Raw genomic sequence first — 24,957 nt, 5'->3', positions numbered from 1 at the left:
AGAGTTCCCCGTGATAGGCTCCAGGATCTCCTGCGACCATCTGTAGGATAAGCGCTATAGAAATTGATGGATGGATGGATGGATGGATGGATGTTTTGCACAGTCTTTCACAGTAATGTTTGTTGATAAATGAGACCTTTCAGCTGTACTCATGTTCGACACATGTGAATCGAAGAGGGCTTTGAATCGAAGGACGTTGTGATGACGGTACATGAAGCGGCTTGGCCCAAATTTGTGGGAAAATCACGGTCATTTTGAAAAATTGCATTCATTTCTGCGATCACAAACTCATGAAATCCTGGTGGGACTGTGCTGTGCCACTGTGAAGGATGTAATATCACATGTAAGAAATCAAACTGAATTTGTTTTCCATGACAGTTTACGCTAAGGACATGATTTTGTGCTAATGTGAAACCACTCCGATCTGGCAACCCTGTAGGATCAGTGAGGAGCTGCTGCAGCGCTTAATGCTCATCACTGTAGGTGGCTGCAGTGTGCTTTCCCCTGATTTCATCTTCATTTCTCTTTCACCGCTTTGAGAAAGAAAAGAAAAACATCCATAATATATACATCTATATACATATAGCCTATATTTTTTTCTTGTCGGGAGAGTAAGGAGAGAAAGTGCACCCTTGCTGAGGACTGAAGACGAGTGCATACGATTCAGGAGGAAGTTCAAGTCGAGTCTACAGCACGTTATGTCTCAAGGAAGAAGCGCGCGCGATGATCGGAAGCGAAAGACTGATTAATTAATCTGAAGCCAATAATCCGCATTAAGCGCGAGACAAACCCGTCCACAGACTGCAGTTTCACTGGAGAGAGTATAACGCAGGATGGGAAAGAAGTGTGCGTACGTGTAAGTGTGTGAGAGAGACAGGAAGAGAGAGAGAGAGAGGGAGAGAGGGAGAGAGAGACATTAAAGCATCAGTCAAGTCAGCATGTTACGTGTTTAAGGTATGGATCGCGCGCGACTCGTTATCTCCGTCTCTGATACACTGGGACCCTTCTAATAATTGCTGGATTTGGGGATTTTTTTTTCCCTCCCATCGGAATAAAGCCTGAGAGAGCCTGCTGAGAACACACACTGGATGTAGATGTGGGATTTATCAGAGCTGCCCTGCGTTTGCATCAAGAAGGTGATAGATTTATTCTTTAAAAAAAAAAAAAAAAAATTCCTCTTATTTTTTTCTGCATTGCTTGCTAAAGGCTCTCCGGCTCGCGCGCTCATATCTCACTAAAAAAAAAAGAAAAAAGAAAAAAAAAACCTGCATGGATTTCACATTAACTTGAGGCTGCAGAGGATCATCCGTCCATTCTGCTATCCTTGACACACCACATATTTAAAGAAATAAAAATAAAGGAACATGTGTAAGTAGGTGATGGGAAACAGTTATAGTTATATATTACTTCTACATTTCATGTCAGTGCATGCATTTTATACCTTTGCATTCTAAAATTTTATCTATCTATCTATCTATCTATCTATCTATCTATCTATTCGTTCAGCTAGATAAGCAGATGGTTAGACAGTCTGTCTATCTTCCCATCTTTAAATCTCTCTATCTTGTCATTGGCTACATGATTGAAGGCTGGTGCCAAAATAAGCTGGTAGAATTTGGATCCCAGCACCTCCCTCCCCCACCATCCCCCCTTCTGTTGCTCCACTTAGCGTTACTTTTGCTAGAATATGGCGTTGGGTCATTCATATTCCGTTCACATGTGCAGGCTTTTGCAAAGACGCAGGAGGAAAAAAGAGACGCCATGTATCTCTGATTGTCCCTGTCTTCACTTTGCTGCATTTGATAAGTAGATGAGGTGAAAGGCGTCCTGAGTACATCATGTGTTCAGCTTATTACTCATCTAACTGCATGCTGGGTCGCATCCTAGGAAGCATTATGCCGTCTCCTACAGTTTTTTGGATGGTAATTGTGAAAAGCACAGACGAAGGTGGCAGCTCACACACATGGCTGTACCTTGTGTCTCCAACAATTAACCCTCTTGATTATACCACAGCCAGGTGAAGGTAGGCATTACATTCCTGACATGCTGGCCGAGGTTCTGGGTTGTACCGGAAGATTGCATATTTTCTGTGTATGATTCATGGACGTGGGTTGTTGCTTCCCCGATACTTTTTTTTTTGCGCATGAACTGTTTGACAGGAGGTTCCGTCTTCCCTGGTAATAGCAATAAAAAAAACGAAACAACACTGAAAAGCAGGGATGCTTCTGCATTTTAATCTAACAAGCTGGTTAAGACATTTGTGTAGATAAATATTCGAGACTCAATCTCTACATTTGTGCATTCTTGATTCAGGAAGACGCAGCTAAGTCTCCTTGTTTCAGTGCCTGCTTGTAAGGACATCAAGCAAAGGCAGTCATCTGAGATAATTGCTTTTAACTGGTACTGCTCTATCTATTTCAGTTCCTGAAATGATGCACTAATTATAAATGTCATCTCCCATAGTCTGCCAGAAAGATCTGTTCTTTTCCTGATCTGAAAGCTACAGTGTAGCTCATGTACACTTGAAACAAGTTGAACAGACTGTCTACAGTTTATTTCAAGTGGCACGCCTTTGATGAATTAAACACCAAATACTTTATGCACTGCTTGAAAATATTTTTTAAAAAGAGCCGTGTTTCTGTTTTGACTTTATATTTGTTCTTCTGATTCTTGAGACCAAGCAGGAAAGCAAATCTTATTGCTGGATCAAAAACCAGCAATAAGATGGGGAAAAAAACATAACAAACCAATGTTGGGTATCTACATCACAAACAGTGGATATGTGATATATGATACATGATAGATTTCTGCATGTGCAGAAACAATTCACAAGCTAAGCATTTTAATTATCAAGATTGCAGACAAAAATTGTCTATTATTATCCATTTTCAACTGCAAATGCTGCAAAAAAAATCACAATGTCTTTCATAGTACATGCTTGACAGCTGCTCTATTTAGTTCAGTGCATTCTGCTCCATAATCATCTTATCCAGCTTAAATAAATGGAGCAAAATCCCAATGCAGATGAGACCAAATCAATCTGCTAAAAATTAAAAGCATAATCACATTTAGATGATAATGTTACTGACTCAGATCAGTTTGGTGCTTGCCACTTTGCCATGGGCTTCAATGATTTAAATTACACTCCAGTATAAAATGCTATGGAACAGATTGGGGTGTGGGTGTTCATTTTCAGCTCTGTAGAGTCATGTTTGTTGTGCTGTACAAATTTTCCTGAGAGTCATGTTTGTTGTGCTGTATGATGAGGCCTGTGTTACCTGTCATCGCAGTTGTGGTCTGTGCATAAAGCTATGCATAAAATAAAACAACCTGTCAGTCTCAGTCATTTAAAATCTTTTGTAATTCATATGTATATCATATGGTCTCCATAAACGATTCCTGTAATGAATTGCCAATATCTTTTAATGTCATGGTTTAATGGCGACATCTCCAATCAATATACAGCCATCATACTTAGACCTTAGACAACCAAAATCACCTTTGCTTTCTTCTTTGAGAGTGCCTTTCAACCTTAACATATGAGATAACTGCAAAATTGCTCCTAAAATTGTATGAGAAAAAATGATTGAGATTTGGTTCATTTACACAAGCTAGAGATCACTGCTCCTCTTCTCAGGGTGATGACCTGAATTTAGCCCTGACTCATGGGCTGCACATTACAAACCCCTAAAGTGCAGCTTTGATTGATGGTGTATCCTCTCAGTAGGCGCGGAGAAACAAGGTTTAGTGTGCAGTCCTGGGACTGAAAGTCCACAGCAAGGATGAGTGTTAATGTGTGGAATGTGTCAGCTAAGGGAAAAACAAAGCAAATACCAATAGCTTCCAACATAGTAAAGTGGGTGTGTCTCGGAATTTAGGCAAAATAGCACACATTTTTCTTGGCAATCCATGCTTTTTAAATGAGAATGAAACCATGAAGCTATTCTGTTCTGTTCCAGTGCTATATAAAAGCCCTCTCTAGTATGGGTCAGGTAGGAAGTTCACCTCATACCATGAAAAGACATTAAAAGTTTAATAACAGAGCGGCCAGTTATCATGTGTAGTGGCTTCTTTTAAAATGCAAAAAAGAGGTCAGGGGAATAGTGAGCAAATTCATTAAAGCAGTTTCTGTTTAAAATCCACTGATGTAGAACCATTCAAGTAAAAAATTTCTCACATTCAGCTGAATCCTCAATTTAGCTAAGGTAATAGAGACAAGGCCCTGCCAGTCACCCAGCTGTGCTCTCTGTTCTAGTCATTAAAAAAACTCATGGTCTTTTATTAATCATGTAGTTAGTTTCCATATTCATCTGTCCCCCCAGAATATAAAACAACAAGCACGCCAGTGGAATTTTAATTGGCACAATTGAGATGCACGTGTGTCTCACTTAGGTATGTCACAATACCAAAAATGTATTAGTCGGTACCGATACCACCAAAACTACACAATACTCGATGCCAAAGTCGATACCACGGTGTGGTGTAAAAATAAAATTTAAAAAATTAAATTAAAAACTCTCCTGGAGGACATCCTCCTCTGGCTGATACTGGCAAAAAGAGAGAGAGAGAGAGAGATTTTAGTTATCAACTACTGTCTGACAATGAGTGGAGGCTACAGTAGAGGTGCACTCCTAAACGCGCACACACACACGCACACACACATACCTTATACTCTGAATGCAAGCATTAGATTTATTAAAAGCATTAACATTTGAATAATTATTAGTGACATTAGGCTACATGTTGCTGACAGGACACGGGCTGAATGGCGATGCATGGTGGCCCATTAGGAGGTAGTTTATAACACTGCAATGTGTTAGCGTCGTTAACAAATAACTGGCTATCGCAAACATTACATGGAGCATAACGTTAACTGGTTTCACGGCCACAATGCCAGCTGCCTCAGACAAACATAATATAGGACCGTCTTTCAGGTGTCAAATTCCTGGTTTTTCCTCGCTTTGTTGTCATCCGCCTCGAATGCGAAGTATTTACATATTCCATACCACATTTCCTCTCAACGAGTCGCGGTGGCGCTAAACTTCTGTAGTTTTTCCCCGTGTGTTTGTAGTTGTTGTTCTTCTTCATCACCACTTGTGGACTGACTAAAACACTTGCCCGTATTTGCTACCACCATCAGGTCCGGAAGAATTGCAACCCCGGTACCTCCATTAAATCTGGTACCAACGCTACTCCAGAAAAATAAGTATCGTCACGTTTTAAGAATGTTGGTACCGACTTGGTACCAAAGTATCGGTTCTCGTGACATCCCTAGTCTCACTTTGTGCTATTGTGGCTGGTCCCACATGAATACCTTAAAGATTGCACCTCCCAAACCTGTTTATTCCCAAGTCCCATCCTTTCTTCAGTGAAAAATCTCATCTGGATACTGTAGACTTCATAACTGCTGCTGTCGTCATAAAGACTATAATGCTCATACTGAACATCCTTTCAACACATCTATTATAAACAGCACCTTATAGTATAAAACTGTGGGAGATTAATGGTTTATAATCCAGCTGTCACCCAGATGAGAATGGGTGCCATTGTTGTGCTGGTGTTTTTATAGTGTAGTTTCTCTCAGGGTTTCTTCATGTTGTCTCAGTTTTTCCTTGCCACTGTTGCCCCTGGCTTACTCATTATGGATCTAAATCTGCATCCAGCTTTCTGTAACGCTTCTTTGTGACAAACTTGATTCTCATACGCACTATACAAATACAGTTGAACTGCATTGAACTGAAAATGCATGTGTTCCTCTCTAGGAAAAATGCTTGATGTATATGGAACATGACTGTAGGATCAAAACCATCTTGGACACTGACATGCTTACGGCAGTTTTTGTGAAGTGTAAATGGATTTTTACTCTGCACTATTGTGCCTATTGATCCATTTGACATGCTTCCATTTTGCTTTACCGAACTTTTATATTTTTGGCTGTTAATAACAATGCTGTCACGTGTATAAAAAATCTATATATGTACAACTGTATTATAATCAGTAGTGAAATATACTACATAGACCATGAACACTGAAGAAAAAAATCACTAGTGTAGAATTAGATGTTACTGTAGTCTATTTTAATATGAGCACTGAGTGAAAAAGCCTTCAGAAAATATCTGGCTGTATATAAAATAATCCTCTACACATAAAAATGGCTGTTTAGCCAAATGTGTCACACTAATAGCTGATATTTGCCAGCATGCTTTACTGAAGAAACTCAGCAGGGTACAACGAGTTGCTGATTTTGGCGTTCGTATGAGAAACTCAGCCATCTTTAATGCTGACCTACAGAACCAGGATGATGCAATGAACCAATCACCAAACCACAATGGTATACAATGCTTTACTGTACATGTCAGTCTCACATACAATAAGTCATCATATGGAAGGATTGTTTGTCGGATTTGAAGGATTGTGTCGATATGGCAGTAGTTTGTTCCTCAGTGCTGTGACCGCCATGACAGTATTTATATTTTTCTGGCATATGTCAGATGTAATGATGCATGTTTTTAATCTAAACACTAATTAATATTGGGAATGTTTGTGTCTAGCTTCTGTACTGAGTAGATAGTAGATACTGTGTGGGTGTGTTGGGGGGGTGTATGTACACTCACACACACATATATATATATATAAATATAAAGTGCAGTAATAAACAGTAGTGAATGAAACAAAGTCACTATTTAGTTTGATGACCCTTTGCTCGTTAAAAAAAAGAGTAGTCTCAGATACACGTTCTACAGTTTTATAAGGAAATGAGCTGGTAAGTTTTATTTCAGCATCTTGCAGAACCAGTCCCAGTTCTTCTGGAGATTTTGACTGTTGCACTTGCTTCTTATTTTTTCAGCAAAACCCAGCAGCCATTGTCTGAAAAGTGTCTCTTACATAATATGCTGCTTTCTTTACTGACATACAAACATTTTTCTGTAACATTTACTTCTGTGCTGGAAAAGTAATGTTTGCAAATCTAAAATGTTTTTGCACTGACTCGACAATATAGAAGTCATTAAATAAAAATATATTTTAAAATATATATATATATATATATATATATATATATATATATATATATATATATATATATATATATATATATATATATATAAATTTTAAATTATATTTATTATATTCATTAGTATTTCCTGAAGATCATGGGAAAAAGGAAATGTACATTATGTTTTCATATTTTAATGATATTGTGATATTGACTATTGAAACGCAAATCTGTTGCGCCAAATATAGAATTAAAGTAAATTATTAGTAATTATTAGCAAATCATAAGAGCAGTCCTCACTAACCCTGTTCCTGGAGATCTACTCTCCTGAAGATTTTATCCCCAACCATAATTGTACCCACCTGACCATCTAATCATTGCTGTAAGCAGTTCTTTAAAACAGGTGTGTTACAGTTTGGTTGGAGTTAAAAACCCGCTGGAAGCTAGCTCTCAATGAAGCGGTCCGGTGAACACTGGATTAGAATGTCATCCATGCTAATGGTTGCTAGTTAACCACATTTTGTGTATTTGCTAATTCTATGCTAAAAAAAATTCAACCCTGTTACTCATTTAAGAGCAAAATGCAACCATTTTCAGAAAATAAACCTTTTATATTGTTGCCTGAGATGGGTTAACACATTTTTGAATGGTTAAAAGCATCTTTTCTTACAGTAGATTTAATGTTAAAATGATGTTACTACAAATAAATGACACCTTAATCATAGAATCACCCTTAATACTCTTCCTGGATTGTTCAGTATTAATGATAAATGATACAAAGCTCTAAATTTTGGTTGTCATTTCACCTAATGTAAAGTATATTAACCAAACGGTGACCTCCCAAATCAGATGCCACCCAAATTATAGCAGATGAGCGAGAGTTTGAATGGGCCGCAGTAGTTTAAATCCCGCAGCAGATGTTTGATTCCATGCGTAGATGCTTTGGAAAACCCTGTCTGAGGCGCATATGGCACTCTAGAGGAGGTCCAGAGCATTCTGCAGACACACAGACGTACAGCCACACAGAGGTGAAAGTTCGTCTGTTTAAAAGGCTTCTGAATGTGAACGCACGCCCTCAGAGAAGCTTATTAAGCAAATGACTCATTTAAACAATAAATGGACTTTGGATGCTTTGCTGCCTCCAGCTGTTCTGACTGTAATACATATATTGGTGGTTTTTGGAAACACTGCCCTTGCAATTTAATCAGGGCTCCAGTTGATATCATCTTGAGAGTTAAATGGCAGACTGGATGTTGAATGTTAATATAAGAAGCTTCAATAAACACTTATATCCCATTAAAGCTCCAACTGTGTAAATTGTAATATTCACAAAGATTATGTATTGAAAGCAGACTGGGAGCTGCATGTGGAGTATCATTTTGCCATGTGTGCACACTATATTTTTGTAAGCAATGTGATTCCCTAACAAATCTGGGCTGTTCATTATTTTGGAAACACCTCTCTCACATCTTTCCCCATGGACGTCTTTTCCGTCTCCTTCAGCACATTTCTGAGACTGGAGAGAAACTGGAGGGCAGGTGGCTTTTTCAAGCTTCTCATGTCAGTTGGCATGGATTCTGAAACAGAAGGGTGTCAAAGGGAACCGTGTTTTAGAGGCCCATATACCACAGGGTGCCTAGAGTCCATGCTGGTGCAGACAATCAGAGTTGATTTTGTTCCACAACAAAAGATGGAGACAGATATGCACCATTCAGCATCTGAAAAAATGCTAGCGGAGATGTGAAACGTCTTTTCTTACAAGACAGACTAAAAGCATGTTTGTAAAAAAAAATTTGGCCCAATTTTGCCATCACAGAAGAATTGCACATAGTAAAAAAAAAATTTTTTTAAAACAAACCTAAAAAAAACATTTGATTGTAAGTTCAGATTGGCAGTTTTAGAAGGTATAATGTGCCAGTACAGCCAAAGACAGTTGACATTGGAATTATTTAGTAAAATCTCAAAGTGTGAGCTCTGCTACAGTGCTCATCTAAAAGCCTATAGGAGGACTGCATAGGATGAGGCAAAACTCACAGGACAGCTATTAGTGACAATGATGAAACATAAACAAGACATTGACAGAAAACGGACAATGTGGACCGAAATATAACGAAGCATATTCTTATTACCTCAAGTAACAATGAAGAATGTTTCTATATATACAGCCCAATTTTCTACACAAGCCTCGATCAGAACATAGTAATTTCCTTTAATCACAGGTCTATCATTAGAGGACCTTCACTGTATACTCTAACAAGGTGAACGTATTATTGCAGTCTGAACACGTTATAGTACAGGATCTTCATCTAGTGTGATGAGTAGCAATCTTAAAAGACTGATGAAATGGTACTGTTTAATACAAGCTTTAGCTTTGCCAACCTCCAGCTAATATGGCAAGTGTTTTAAGCAGTTACTGTATCGCGTGTTTGTGTTTATTCACTGAAATTGTTATTGACTTGTTTTTGTGTCTTTTGTGCCGCAATTAGAATGACTATTTCTGCACCACTTAGGCTTGCATGCTGGTGGCAGAGAAAGAAAAAAAACATCCAGTATTTTAGCACATACCCAGTGTAAGTGAGCAGGATGGATAGATATGATGCACAGAAAACCACATTGAGGCCCTGAACACACAAAATATATATGTGCATCCTGCAAGCAGGTGAGTGATTCAATTGGCCTGGCTTCATACTGAGTCAATACTAATGTCTGAGGAGACTATATGGCCACAGTAAGATTATAGCTCTGAGGCCCCAACCCCTTCTATTGTCATCTGAGGCAAGGAAAGTAATGGTTACCATGGTCTGCCCCTTTACATCTCCTTGCTGTATTGTCTGTATTATACAGTCATTAAGGCTAATGACTACTCAGATTTATTTGTTTTGAATTGTGGAAAATACAGTGCAGACAGCCCATAACAACATGTAGGTGTGGAAAATATCAGCCACGGGATGAATAGATGCAACATGGTGCTGACAAGGGAAACCGAGCAGAATGCATTCACGCTGTTTTGTTCACCAGACCAGTGAAGCAAGATGATATCAGGCTCCTTTTTAGTGCATCACTTGTGCATGAATGTAAATGCTCGGTGCTTAGTGGAACACCCTAGTCATATGCATTATAATTCATGCAGGGTATTTTTTTGCATGTTGGACACCAGGCGTGATGGATAGACCAGCTGAGACAGCATTTCAGCAGCACCTCATCTCCACGCATTGTGATCTTATTGTTATGAGGTTCTGTATGGCATTTTGTAGAAAAATAGATTCAGTATGTAAACTTCATTAAGATATGTCATTCTCTTTTGATTTTGTTCCGGTTTGATATTAAAAGGAGGGCGCTTTCACAGCCGGGCAATCAGGATCCAGTATGACTAGGTGATGGACGCAGATGAAGTTACTTAAAATCAACCTCATGCCAAAAGAGCAGTAAATTTGGCATTCTGTACTTCCTTAATGCTGTACACCTGCTAAATTTAATGAAATTATAGTATTCACTCCAGGAAACCAGATGTAGTTTAGTATGAATACCCAAATAATAATATATCTTAATTGTTGAAAAATGAAGTGTGGAATCCTGGGCAGTATTTGCTCTACATAGTAGAAGGGGAGGTGCTAATGGATTGTAGATGCACCAAGTTACAACAGTGCTTCACTTTTGCCAACTTAGCAACTTTGTCACTAGACCTGTGATATTTTTAGACCCCAATGACCAATCACTGAACACCATTGTTCCTAATGACCAATTACTCATCATCATTGTTCCCAATGACCAATTACCAAACACCATTGTTCCCAACAACCAATTACTAATCACCATTGCTCCTAACAACCAATCACTGATCACCATTGTTCCTAACACCCAATTATTCAACACCATTATTCCCAATGACCAATCACTGATCACCATAGTTCCTCATGACCAATTACTAATCACCATTGCTCCCAACAACCAATCACTGATCACCATTGTTCCTAACACCCAATTATTTAACACCATTATTCCCAGTGACCAATCACTGATCACCATAGTTCCTCATGACCAATTACTAATCACCATTGCTCCCAACAATCAATCCCTGATCACCAGTTTTCCAAATGACCAATCACTGATCACCATTGTTTCTCCCACCTGTAGTCTTCTTTGTTCTTTATTTGTAACTCTCTTGGATATATTTACAAGTACTAAAAGTGAGATATTTCACCCAGAACTATTCTCCAACCAAAATTAAAGTAGTAGATAATCTGTTATTTGAGATTTGAGACCTGTGTTGTGGTTATGGAACACAAATGGAAAAAAAGCATATAAATATAATAAAATTTACCTGATGTGTACTACAAAACAGGAAGTAATCCCGGTCCTTAAAAAGTTTTAGCTTTCAGAAACATTTTGGTAAATTTGCTAAATAATTCTAGGATGAGGTATTTTTTTACCAGCCTGTATTATGTATTTATTTTTTATCGGAGGTTTTATCTAGGCAGCAAGCTAACTGACCCACTTTATGACGGTTAAGTAGTAGGGTTTAATCTACAAAGTAAAATGATATGTAGTCTTAGGGACTGCAAAGTTTTAAATCTATCTATTAACCCTGAGGGACTCTTAATCAAAAACATGCCGACAGAACCTTATAAAACCAGACGCTATTCAACCCTACAGAATGATAAAGTCTTATTTGACACCTGGCCATAAATTGACTTTCTAAATGTCTCAGCATTTTAAAGCACAATTGAGGTGTAGGACCTATAAATGTATTACACTTCCAGCTACTATGTCAAAACTTGATGCCTGCTAACTCAAGATAGGACTGTATAATCCGAAGGTCAGGAAATGGGAGCTCAATGCCCAGTCAGATAATCCATGGGCCAGCAGGAGGGCATTACATTCATCACTCCATTGGCTGCATCACTCAATCAGCTGGATTGCCATCACCAGGGAGCCTTCTTGTTTAAAATCATGAACAGAGGTCTTGAAGAGTCAGTATGCAGAACGTCGGATCTGGTATCGTCCACTCCACAGGACATCTCAAAGCATGACCCATTAGTAAGTCTGATAATGATGCCAAATAGTCTTGCGAATATGTTGTGTATTATATCGAGCATGGTGGCTGATGAATAAAGTAATGTCCCTTGTATTAATTGCCCTTAAGAGGTTACTTGGCTGAATATGAGGCTGGCTGCCTCCACACACTGAAGCATGTCAGTGCGTTTGAGCAGCAAAGGCTCTTTCAGAGGATTGGCTGTGTAATGCAATCTGTATGCAGGGGATGAGTGCTGTGCAAGCTGTGGCTCCCTCATTTGTGCCCATGCAGGAGGGTCACTCCATCCCTCTCTTCCCTCCTTTTCCTCCCTATTCTCCTCCTGCCTGCTAGCAGTGCGTTCTTCATTATCTCAGACAAAACCGCATGTCACAACATGAAGTTTTCATAGCAACCCTTAACTTGCCCTGAGCTGCTTATGGACAGCCCGACTGATTTTTTTTTAAATTAGATTTTTTTTTATTGTGGGTATTTTTGTCTCTGTCAGACATTGCGGAAGTCAACAGTCTGTGCAAAATATTGTGTCTTGTTTGTGAATAATGAGGGAACCTGTCTCTGACTGGAGTTCAGCAAGGAGTTGTCGACAAAAGCAATCTCTGTTTTAGATTTTGCGTTTAATTACAATGCACGGTGACTTAGTTAATGAATAATGAATGTGACTCTATGCTCGATGTGCTCAGACTTTTAATGCAGTGCTCCGACTCTTCGTTTCATCTCTACACTGTGCATTTTCCACAGCATCCTGAGTTAAATATACCTCCTAGGTATAACTATGTCAGTGTTTTCATATTGTCAAAGGGGGATAATGGTTAAAAATGTTAAACAGAGTGCAAAGAGAAGCACAGGAACAAGAGCTCAGCTGAGTTTGACCTCGAGAAGCAATTGCCAAGCAATGGGAGGTCAGATGGCCAAATGGGTTATATCTGTAGTGTGTATGTGTGTGTGAGAGAGAGAGAGAGAGAGAGAGAGAGAGAGAGAGAGAGACAGACAGAGAGGGAGAGAGAAAGACAGAGAGAGGAGAAAGCTGTCACACAGACACAAGCGGCTCTGGGAGTGTGGATATTAGAGAATGCAGCTTTGTGAGCTTCGCACGATGAAATGTTCTCACTCTTCTGAACATACAAAGAAAGGGGTCTTGTTCCATGTGCACTATAATGCTATTGTACAGTTGCTAGAGCAACCTATGATTGGCTGTCTATGGAGTTTCTAAAAGAGGCACCGTCTAGTAATTTAAAGAGGAATTAGGCTCTGTGGTTGGTTGCTATTCTTAAAATGGGTACAATTTTGCACTGACATTATAAATGCTGTATCCACTTGTTACTGCAAGTGTTTAAAAGTGACTCTAATGTGAAAGCATGAATTATTCCTAAGCATTCAGTGTGTGTGTGTGTGTGTGTGTGTGTGTGTGTGTGTGTGAGTGAGAGAGAGAGAAAGAGAGAGAGAAATGGTAGGGGTGTAACACATGTATATAGAGCACTGAGTCACCACCGCTGTGCAACAGTCTGGACACAATGTGAGGTCCGTTCTCTGAATTAGAAACACAGCAACCTGAAAGGCAAAGGCCTCCCAGCAGCAGCTCACAGCACAGTTTTCAAGAGGACCATAATATTTAGGCTGGATTTACTCTGAGACGTCCCTCGCCATGTTATCCAGAGGGCACCAAGCAGGTTCTGGGCTTAAAAACCGCTAAAACATATGTGTAGCTCATTAAGAATGCGCGTTTGGAACATTTTATCCCAGCCTTCTTGCTGTAGTTCTGAAAGGATTGAGAACAAAATGGATGTTGTGGATAAAAATGATGATCGATGATCCATTCGTTGTCTGAAACAAAGCAGGTCTAGCTTAGAATTCAGACATCAACCATAGAGTATAAATGTCCTCAGTTCAGATGTAATAAACATTTATGAATGGTTTATCTCTGCATGCTGTAAGAAGCCTGTGGAGAGAAAGCATTCATGAACTGTAAGGATTCCCTGCATGCCATATGGAACATGCAGAGAACCATTACGCTTTGCTACAAGATTATGTAGTCTTCATATTATTCAAAATATAATTTAATTTCAAATAAAATTTTCTCCTTTTAAACCTTTGATGTCAGATTAGGTCTACATGACATTTGGATCCCACAGAGTGCTCTATTAAATCAGTGGCAAGTTTTAGGATGACCCCACTGTCTGTAGTATTTTTACCCAGTCAGCATTCTGCCTCTCTCGTTCTCCATCCAAATGGTGGAGTGAACTGAAGGGTCTAGGCCAACGAGATCACTCTTTACTCAGATCATCTTGATGAAGAGCCTATCTCGCCTGGATGCTCCTATAGATTCGATGCGTTTTTCGGCTTTGTGACCATTTCCAGAGTGAGAGAAAAAGAAGAGAAGGTGTTTTTACGATACTCTACGTGCCTGGATGTTGCCACCTTGCTCGGGTGAAGTGATTTGTTGTGGTGCGGAATAATGTTTCTCAGCTCTTTTGTGTCGGCTCGCACAGCAAAATAACAGAGGGTGAGAACGCCTTGCTAAAAATTCCGCCAGTCAACAATAAGAACATGCAAGATTGCCTTTTCGCGAGCTGTGTATTTCCAGCAGGAAGAGCGGCTGCCAAAACAGCGACTGAAGAGCTTTTGTCTAGTAATTGTATTCCTCCTCAAGCTCTTTCCCCATTATGTTATAGATTTTCTCTGTGGGATGTGGTAGAAGAGCAGCACACGAACACTTCCCCATGGACAGATTATCTGCTACAATGGTGTTAAGGTCCATTGTTGCAAAGATGACTAATAGCATTACACAAGCCGCAAATCTGATGGGGTCTTGTGCTCAACTCTGTGCTCAGAATAACCTGACGGAAATTCCGATGCACTTCTACAGGGCCGACATTAATTTGTAGGAGCTAGGCTTTCAGTGCCCGTGTTTACCAGCTTCATATTGCCATACGTGCACACGTTTAATTTTGTTCCCAATGGCATTACAACTGCAGCTCGTGATGTACAGGATAGAGTGCCGAGACCATGATTGATTGCTCACTAATCCACTTTTTATCCTCACCTGCAGTGCTGTGGGCTGCAGTTTTGGCACTGATCCTGACAGTTTAAAAGTGAACCAGTATTTTCACTAACAAGGGTTTCACACAGTTCCAAAACATGGGGGCGCACCGACCCACGGGCAATAAATTACCCTCATGCATAGCTCCTGTATTTCTCCCAGTGGTGTGTCCCTGAGTCTGAGTCGAGCACATGGTGAATGCGGTGCCACAGCTGCCTGCTCCACATCCGACACCCGCGCTTCACTGAGCAGCTCCTGCAGAAGATCTCTACATGTTGCACTGTGTCATGACTCGGTAACTGATGTCTATATCTAAAGCCATTCTCAGGCTGTAAACCTGCCACTCAGCAAGTCCTTCGGATGGTTTATTCACTGTGCATAAAATATTTCATCAAAGATAATTTCTTTGGCTTGGACTAGATTATAGCAACTACACAGGTGCACCCAATCAGTACTGTGATCTTATGTATTTCATGCTGTCATAAAATACATGTAGGGATTGTATAAAATTGTGTCCTGAAGGCCTGGCTTCTTTGGCGTGTTGTGATTATTAAACATAGTTGACTATATTCATTAGCTGTAGGTCCTGCAAGCACTACTAACTTTATTTGCTTGATTTAATAAACTAAAGAATCAATTCATTATAAAGATGTACAAGCTTTGCATTTTATTTCCATGCCAAAAGCCACTCTGCGATGGAATAAGCACAGAAGCTGAGCTAATGAAGATGAGAGAGAGATTCAATAAACATGAAGTCAGAATATGATTAAGAGCTAAATTACAGTGGATACTAGCACACATAAATATTAAGTATTATTGTCTTGGTAGCTGCATCTAACAGTAAGTAATAAATCTTACACTTGATCAAGTATAACATGAAGACATAAATATTGAATTTCTAAAACACAACGGCGTCTAATATACTTGTTTGCACTGTAAAACCGGATAAGTTCATTTAACTCAAAAAATTTGAGGAAGCTAATTACCTCAAAATTTTTACGTTGATAAATCAATTTCTTTCAGCCAAATACACTTAAATATAACAGAAACTGTTATATTTAAGTGTATTTTGGCGTAAAGAAATTGATATATCAACGTAAAAATTTTGAGGTAATTAGATTCCTCAAATGTTTTGAGTTAAATGAACTTAGCTGGTTTTACAGTGTGTAAGCTTGTGTTGTGAAGGGCATGTTGGTGAATTTTTAAACGGTGCGTTCAGTTATCACAATGATTCGGGAACCAGAGAAATAAAATCTGGAATCCAGTACAGCAGACCAGAAAAGGCAACAAGAAAACCAAAAACACAACAACAAATTCAGGAAAACAAAAGAGAAAGTGTAGGTCCTTATCTAACATCACATACTAGTTATCACTTTAGTATAGCCGAAACAATGTAATGCATAGTTTATATATAACATTTGTTATATTGAGGAATAATTCTTTCTTCGGAATAACACAGCATCCCTTAGGCAGGTTTTCAGCATTCGAATCCTTATTTTAATGTCGTTGACAGCATATTTAAAATTCCGTCATATGAATGCCCTTTCAGACTCATGCACAGTATTACCAATCAGCAACGAGTACTGTATATGTTCAGTAACAACCTTTCATTTGTGTTTGGAGTTGTGTTGATGTGTTTCTGAATTTGCTGTTGCGTTTTTGCTTTGTTAATGTGTTTTGCACTCACTGGCCACCGTAATCAATTAACAAAAAGGCAATAGATTCAACTGACTAATGTGATCTATTTGTGCTTCATATTCAACTTCAGTTCCTGCTGTTATCAAATACCCGCCAGATTCCTATGAGACCTTGGATTGGGACTGTCTCCCATTTGTGTTGACACCTACTATAATGAGTGTGTCCGGCATTCGGGTTACATGCTCACCTGAGGCGCTGCAGAGCTCTGTACAGTTCCAGCATGTTGAGAAGGCCAGGCATTAGGAGGTAATCAGCAGGAACATTAGGAGTGTGAGACTGGCGTTCCCTGCAGACTAATCCACCCACGCCACCTGACATGACCAAAGCCTGCAAAGGGGAAAAAGCCTGATTGTGGCCATTTTGTCTGATTATTTATGTGTCATTATGATAATGGAGGTAGCACAAGTTAGTTTAGCACAATCTGATGATTATACGGATTATACCTGGCTCCAGGCTCAGAGGGATAGGGCTTCACACTGAACTAGTCTGCAGAGCAGTAGTCCTACTGAATGTGCAGGATCCAAGCTCCAGAGGATTGGAAATGCGCATTACTTCTAAGAGTTGTACTTATATTCTCTAAATAAACAGCTAGAAGAGCTCTTCAGAAAGGCAAGTAAAGTATTTTTACATGTTTCAGCACAACGGCAAAGAGGTACTCAGCTCGCTGCACTGAGTAGCAAGGATGTATTATGTTCATCCCTGTATTTGGTGCATGAGACTCTATTTAAATTAAAGTTGGATAGAATGGAATCGCCTGACCATCAAACTAGATTCAAAACTAATTGTAATTAAAGACCATTCACAAATTCCTTTCATTGGAATAAAAGCTCATTTTGTATAATAACGCATTAGGAAAAGGAATCAGGCTTAACACTTGAAATAATGACTATAATGGTTATACATGTGTACAAACAGTAGGTATATGATTCAGTACAAATCCGTCTTTTACGGTTGTTAACATTATCATCTACTCAAGGCAAATAGGATGCGCTTACACTTACATTTCAGTCTTTGTAAATTCTACCGAGTACTTCCTTTTTGTAAAGCCTCTCTTTTGACGGCTGCACACTCTCCCAATTTCAGTAAAGACCTTGGCAGGCAGCCTGTCAGCCAAACCTCTGTGTAAGCCATCGGTTCCGTCCAAACACAACGTCTCCTGAGAACTTGCTTTTGTGTGGTGTTTGTCCTTTTATAGTTGTAGGGCAAACAAAGCTGAGTGCCTTCCAAAAGCAGCTTATGAGATTTTGTGCTGTGCATTTGAACACCTTAATTTTGAAGCATTTGCATTAAAGCGGGATAAAATAAGTGACCAGAAAGTAATACATTATTGTTAGAAATAGATTCATTTACATTAAATCACTGTCTCCAGTAATAAATAAACAAATAAATAAAAGCTTTAATTAGATATAAGTTTGTGCTTGAAGGCTAATTGTTCTCAAAATTTTGAGCAATATAGTCACAAGTTGTGACATTAGTTATGACCTTGAATTCAGGAAATGGTGCGTTAAATGACTAGAAAATAAACCATGACAGAAAATATGATCGAAAATAAAAAATAAAAAGTGCAATATATTGAATATTAAACGCAACATACATATCGGTTGATATATTTTTACAATGAAGGTGGTCTGACTGAGCCATAAGAATAATTTTTGAATTTAGTCAAATTAACTATATAATGCCTGAAAAGACATCTGACATTTAATAGCAATTCAAAGGTCTATACAATAAAGGTTTCTGCCATGGTCCTCTTGTGGACTTTTTGCCTTCAAATCAAAATGACACTTTTTCTAATGTCCAAGAGTGCATTGGAAATGCCATGACAGGCATCGATTGTGAAGTAAAATGTGGTAGATGATTGATATAGCGTTATAGCCATTCTATCAGAGATGCTGTCCTCTGCAGCCACAGCTGCAGATCAATAGGGCTTTTTACTGTCAGACATTCTTGGGTAATTGAATGAATGAATGAACCAGTCTGACTTCGGAAGCAGACAGCTGGTCCTTGGAGAGAGTCATGGCATGCATTGTTCAATGCACAGAAAAATAATGTTCTTTGTATGATATACTATATAAAAATAAAATACATTTATAAAATAAAAAATTATTATTATTATTATTATTATTATTATTATTATTATTATATTATTATTATTATTATTTTATACATAAAATATATGCAACCATTATGTCGAACCATTCCCAAATTTCTTTCAATGAAATATGCATGAAATGATATAATGAATTTATAATGGATTTATATATCAAAAGAATAGATTAGAAGGTTTTATTGCTTCAAAATACTCCAAGGTCCTGCTTTAATTCCTTCCCCTGGCTCAAGTTTATCAGCTCAAACTGACATTCACCTCTCTTCCTTTAATTACTTTTTTCTTGCTACAAATGCTGATGAGGCTGTAGGGAGATGTTTTGTTTTCATCCCCTGTACTATGAACCAACTGAGAAATGAAAAAAATGAGTTTAAATATGAAATTTTCTAAATGATGTTATAATGGTATTTAATGTTATTTACACTGATCAGCCATAACATTAAAACCACCTGACTAATATTGTGTAGGTCCCCCTTGTGCCACTGAAACAGCTCTGACTCATCAAGGCATTGACTCCACAAGACCTGTAAAGGTGTGCTGTGGTATCAGGCACCAAGACATTAGCAGCAGCATGCTTTAAGTCCTGTAAGTTGCGAGGTGGGTCTCCATTGGTCGGACTTGTTTGTCCATAACATCCCACAGACGCTCAAAGTTCTGGAGAATTTGGAGGTCAAGCCAACACCTTGAAATCTTTGTCATGTTCATCAAACCTTTTCTGAACAATATATGCAGTGTGGCAAGATGCATTATCCTGCTGAAAGAGGCCCCTGCTATTAGGGAATACCATTGAAATGAAGGGGGTGTACTTGGTCTGCAACAGTATTTAGGTAGGTGGTACGTGTCAGAGTAACATCCACATAAATGCCAGGACCCAAGGTTTTCCAGCAGAACATTGCCCAGAGCATCACACTGCCTCTGCAGGCTTGCCTTTGCCATAATGGATCCTGGTGCCATCTCTTACCCAGGTACAGTAAGCAATGCACACGCCCACGGCCATACATATGATGTAAAAGAAAATGTAAGACATCATTCTTTCATTGCTCCATGTACTGTTCTGGTGCTCACGAGCCCATTGTAGGTGCTTTCGGTGGTGGACAGGGGGCAGCATGGGCACTCTGACCGGTCTGCGGCTATTCCGCCTCACCCCCAGCAAGCTGCGATGCACTTTGTTTTCTGACATCTTTCTATCATAGCCAGCATTCACTTTTACAGCAATTTGTGCTACAGTAGCTCTTCTGTGTGATTGGACCAGACAGGCTACCCACACACATCAGTAAGCCTTGGGTGCCCATGACCTTCATTGGTTCACTGGTTGTCCTTACTTAGACCACTTTTGGTAGGTACTAACCACTGCATACAGGGAACACTCCACAGACCTGCTGTTTTGGAGATGATCTGACCCTGTCAAAGTAGCGCAGATTTTACATTTGTCCATTTTTCCTGCTTCCATCACATCATCTTCAAGAACTGACAGTTCACTTGCTGCTTAATATATCACACCCCTTGACAGGTTCCATTGTACCGAGATACTCAATCTTATTCACTTCATTTTCAGTAGTTTTAATGTTATAGCTGATCGGTGTATAATGGATAATGGTTACATTGCTATGTAATAAATGACAAAGGCTGACAGCTTGAATAAAAACTGCTGTTTTCACTTGAATAATTAGTCAATTGTACTCAACATTAAAATTAAAGGTATACATAAATCAGATAATTCAAAGCCCTGGTGTTGGTACGCCACATATGAATTTGAATGAGTTCTTTTACTGATTTTCTCGATTGCTTAAACATTATAACCAGGATTTGAACTAAAATTTCACACCCATCACACCATTTATCAAAAAGCACACCCATTTCCCTAAACTATAAACACTATTCCCCTGTTTTGACACATGAGTCAGATTTGTTGAACTGTCACTGCAAAACTTTACACGCAAATCCCTTCATTTCTCATTGCCTACACCATGTGATCATTTAGAAAGCACTAGCATTCAATATTGTTCAAGTCAACACAGCTTCAGTTTAATTAGCACACAATTACCTAGGTGGAAACACCAAGGGTCAAAATTGATCACATACCAGTCAGAATCTTCAATAGATACATAAAAGGGCCTGAGCCAGTTGACTCAGTTTTGGAACAATGGATCCAGAGAGACATGAAGGAAGAGGTTGAGGACACCGGAGAGGAGGAGGAGGAAGACCAGTAGGGAGTGGAGAAAGAGGTGAAGGAAGAGGAAGAGTAGGAGGTGGAGGAGTAGGGAGGGGAAGAGGAGGATGACAACAAGGAAGAGGAACGGGAAGGGCAAGGTCAAGGAGATATGCAGTCTTGGATGAAATTTGTACCACTAGTTGACCATGTCCTTGTTCATGGTGTGACTGTGAGGGAGGCTGGGCAACGGGTACAGCGAAGCATCACTTCACCATTGCCTCAACCTTCAGGGAGGAAAACAGGTAGGTGTACTCTGTGCTGTTACAACACATGCATGTACTGTAGCTGCCCTACTATACTACTGTACTAAAAATAAACGCATCGAATTGCCTCACATACAGATAGAGTTTCTGTATGCTTCCATTTTGTAAAAAGAATATGTTACAGTTACAGTAATCAGTACTTCTATTTTTGTAGGACACAGAGACGACCACCTGGTGGAGGCAGGCTAAGGCATTTGTCAGAGGAGCAAGAGAGCGAGCTGGTAAATATGGTCATTGCCAACAGTGTAATCTGCCTGCGAGAGATTCAAAGGAGCGTGATTGAAGACAATCACCAATTTTGAGGGATATATGCCATAAGCCTCTCCACAATTGATCGCATCCTCCGAAAGCACCGGTTCTGGATGAAACAGACCTACTTCATCCCTTTCAAACCAAACTCTGGTAGAGTGGGAGCCCAACATCTGGAATATGTTCAAGTATGAGTTTATATATTGTATGAAGTATTGTGTACCGTCACAGTATAGCAGTATAGCAGTTTATACTGTAGCACAAAGTACATATGGTGGTCTGCCATCTGTGCCCTCTTGAACTGTGTTTCAGGGTAGTCGTTTACCCTACTGTGTTTCATGTGTTTTGCAGAGAATCTTTGAGCTTGAAGGCCAGCCTGTTCCCCATGAGATTATCTTTGTTGATGTGGCTGGATTTAACTTGACCAAAAGAAGGAGAAGCGCGAGGAACATAATTGACCATTGGGCTATTGTGAATGTCCCTGGCCAGCGAGGAGTGAACGTACTCCACCGCCATGCCATTCTTGGACCCTATAACTCTATGCTCCTCCTTGGTTTCCTTGATGGTCTAAGAGAGCTTGACCAGAGGGAGCCAGCACAACCAGAGCAGCTTCGCTACGTTGTTGTTTCAGATAACATCAGCTTCCATCGTGCTTCTCTGGTTCGTGATTGGTTTACCAATAACCCAAGGTTTTCCAGCATCTTTCTGCCTGCATACTCTCCGTTTCTAAACCCGATAGAGGAGGTTTTTTTCAGCATGGCAGTGGAAAGTGTATGACCGACAACCTCACATCCACGTTCATCTCCTCCAGGCCATGGAAGAAGCCTGCCTAGACATTTCAGTTGATACGTTCCAGGGGTGGATCAGGCATGCAAGAGGATTTTACCCCCGCTGCCTAGCTAGGGCCAATATAGCCTGTGATGTTGATGAGATTCGCTGACCTGTCCAAGACCAAAGATGGGATGCTGGGGCAGAATAATTTTTTGTTGCTGTTGTTTGGTGTATTGTACTGTACAGTACATTAAGGAATAAAAAATGTGCAAATGTAAACATTTGTTGTGTCTTTTGTTTTGTTCATCACGTGAAAATGTTTTTGATGGAGAGAACCACAAGCAACATAATTTATCACCGGTTTTTGTAGTATTGATCTGAATTTATCTCACCAGTGTGTTGTTGTAGTATGTTGTAGTGTGTGTGTGTGTGTGTGTGTGTGTGTGTGTGTGTGTGTGTGTGTGTGTGTTTTTGAGGGCTTGTGTGTCAGGTCTGAGGACAAAGTTTGGTTTTTCAGCAAGATTGAATGGTTTTGAGTGGAGAGCTTCTTCTTGACCTGAAAATAAGTTTGGGAAATTGGGTGAGAAGTTATGGATTTGTGTTTAGAAAGGTGGCATAATTTCAAGAAATGTGTTTAAGCAATCGAGAAAAAACTAGTCATTATGTTACATAAGCAATGCAGCGGTGTTTCTTAGATCGATATTTGTTAGCTTTCCTTGAGATACATATAAGCAGGAACAGCAGGAGATGTCTCACACAGTCTATATTAGGCTTGTGTGGGTAGTCAGGAGTATGGTGTGCACTAATCTCTATTTATGGACTATTAATCCAGTTTTGTTTTCAGTATCTAACAAATGTGGGAATTGAATCTTTGATGGAATCATTGTTTTTGGAATTGAAGTCTGACTTTGCAGTCAGTTAATACGTCTGAGAACATTTAAGTTCTCTCCGATATCCATTGGTTATTTTTGGTTTAAATACATGAGCTCCTGCTAGGATGTGGCCTGATTACATTGTGCATCCCATTAAAAGTATGTCCCCTGTAAGACCTCTCAGCGTCTCACAGTGCTGTGTCAATTATGCTGCTGCTAACTAACACTCGTTGCTGAACGCAGACATTAATCATCTATGTCTCAACACATTTAATTCAATCACATTTCTGCAATTTTGCAGTTCCTCAGATATATACATCGGCCATGAGGGCGTTTCTCAATTGCAGCTGGAAAAAAGCATGATGGAGCTAAATTAACTAAACCCGTTTGTAATGATTTACATTTATTCATTTAGCAGATGCTTTTATCCAAAGTGACTTACAAATGAGGAAATACAAGCAAAGCGATGTATCAAGCAGAGAACAATACAAGTAGTGATACCATACAAGATTTTTAATTGAGCTCTTGAGAAGCAAGGTGTGCGGATGTGTAAGTGCAGAATGTTGGGGAGGGGGCAATTTAGGGGCTACTTAAGTGTTCTACCAGGCGTCGGTTGTTGCCTGAGGGAACATAAACCTCAAGGAGAGTGTTGAGGTAGGGAGGTGCTGTTCAACACAAGGTCTTGTACATGAGCATCAAGGCCTTGAATTTGATGCAGGCAGTTACAGGAAGCCAGTGGAAGAAGATGAAGATGGGTGTGACACTGTTTCTTTTGGGCTGGTTGAAAACAAGGCATGCTGCTGCATGATATAAGTTATAGTAAAAGAGACATGACTGTAATAGACATTGTCACAGGTTTATCTTAATGCTGAAATGTTGTAATAATGAGAAACTTGATTTAATAGGTGCCCACTTGATTTAATAGGTGTAAATTCAGTGAATTGTGCTGTGCGGTGCATAAAACAACATTTTCTGTGTGTGATTTAAACCTGTAATTTACAGCACACTCTACTCACACAGAGGTTATGTTTAACTCCGCCAAGCGAGTTTGGGTTACTGACCGGTGTGCCAGATCTCATAATGTTTCATCCTGTTTGCTCTGGTTTTTCTCCTGTCTGTTTGTCTCTGTCTCTTGTTCTCTGTCATATATACACTCGAACAGACTCTATCAATATAATTCTGAGTGATGTTAGCACATACTTATAAACATGACAGGTAATAGTCAGATTTTTTCATGAGAACACTCATCGAAAATCATTTTTCTGTACTCCAGTACTGGCATATTTCTATGGGTTTGAAGGGTGCTTTAGGCCAGTAGCATCCTGTATAGAGAAACCCAGAAGTGGAACACAGTCCTAAGGGGCCTGTATGCTTCTTCCACTTATCTGGCAGTCTGTTGTTTCAAGATTTCCATATGTTGATTATTTTTTCCATGCAGACTTAAAGACTGTTCTCAAATACTTTTCCATTGGTTAAAATAGTTAGATAAATAAATAAATAAATAAAACTTTGATTGGCCCCCTGTCCAGGGTGTACCCCCCCTTGTGCCCGATGCGCCCTGGGATAGGCTCCAGGTTTCCCGTGACCTTGACGGAAGGATAATCGGTATAGAAGATGGATGGATGGATGTATAAAAACTTTGTCATGTACTGGAGAAGATGTAAAGCATATAATTATCAAAGGTGAAATTTACTTAAGATTCAACAAGTGTGGACTATTTAG

The 24,957-nt window shown here is 39.4% G+C and overlaps 1 protein-coding gene across 1 annotated transcript in view; it reads left to right on the top strand.

Moving 5' to 3' along the window:
- The first annotated feature begins 475 nt into the window (after positions 1–475).
- lrrc4cb (leucine rich repeat containing 4C, genome duplicate b) overlaps positions 476–24,957 on the top strand; it is a 30,004-nt gene continuing 5,522 nt past the window's right edge. The window contains exon 1 of the mRNA XM_017458724.3: positions 476–1,136. The gene's annotated coding sequence lies outside the window, so the exon portion shown is untranslated. The remainder of the gene's footprint in view (positions 1,137–24,957) is intronic.

This window comes from Ictalurus punctatus, chromosome 27, assembly GCF_001660625.3.
Source record: "Ictalurus punctatus breed USDA103 chromosome 27, Coco_2.0, whole genome shotgun sequence".
Lineage (NCBI taxonomy): Eukaryota > Metazoa > Chordata > Actinopteri > Siluriformes > Ictaluridae > Ictalurus > Ictalurus punctatus.
The sequence above is the reverse complement of the archived record's forward strand: the minus strand, read 5'-3'. Positions and strand labels throughout refer to the sequence as shown.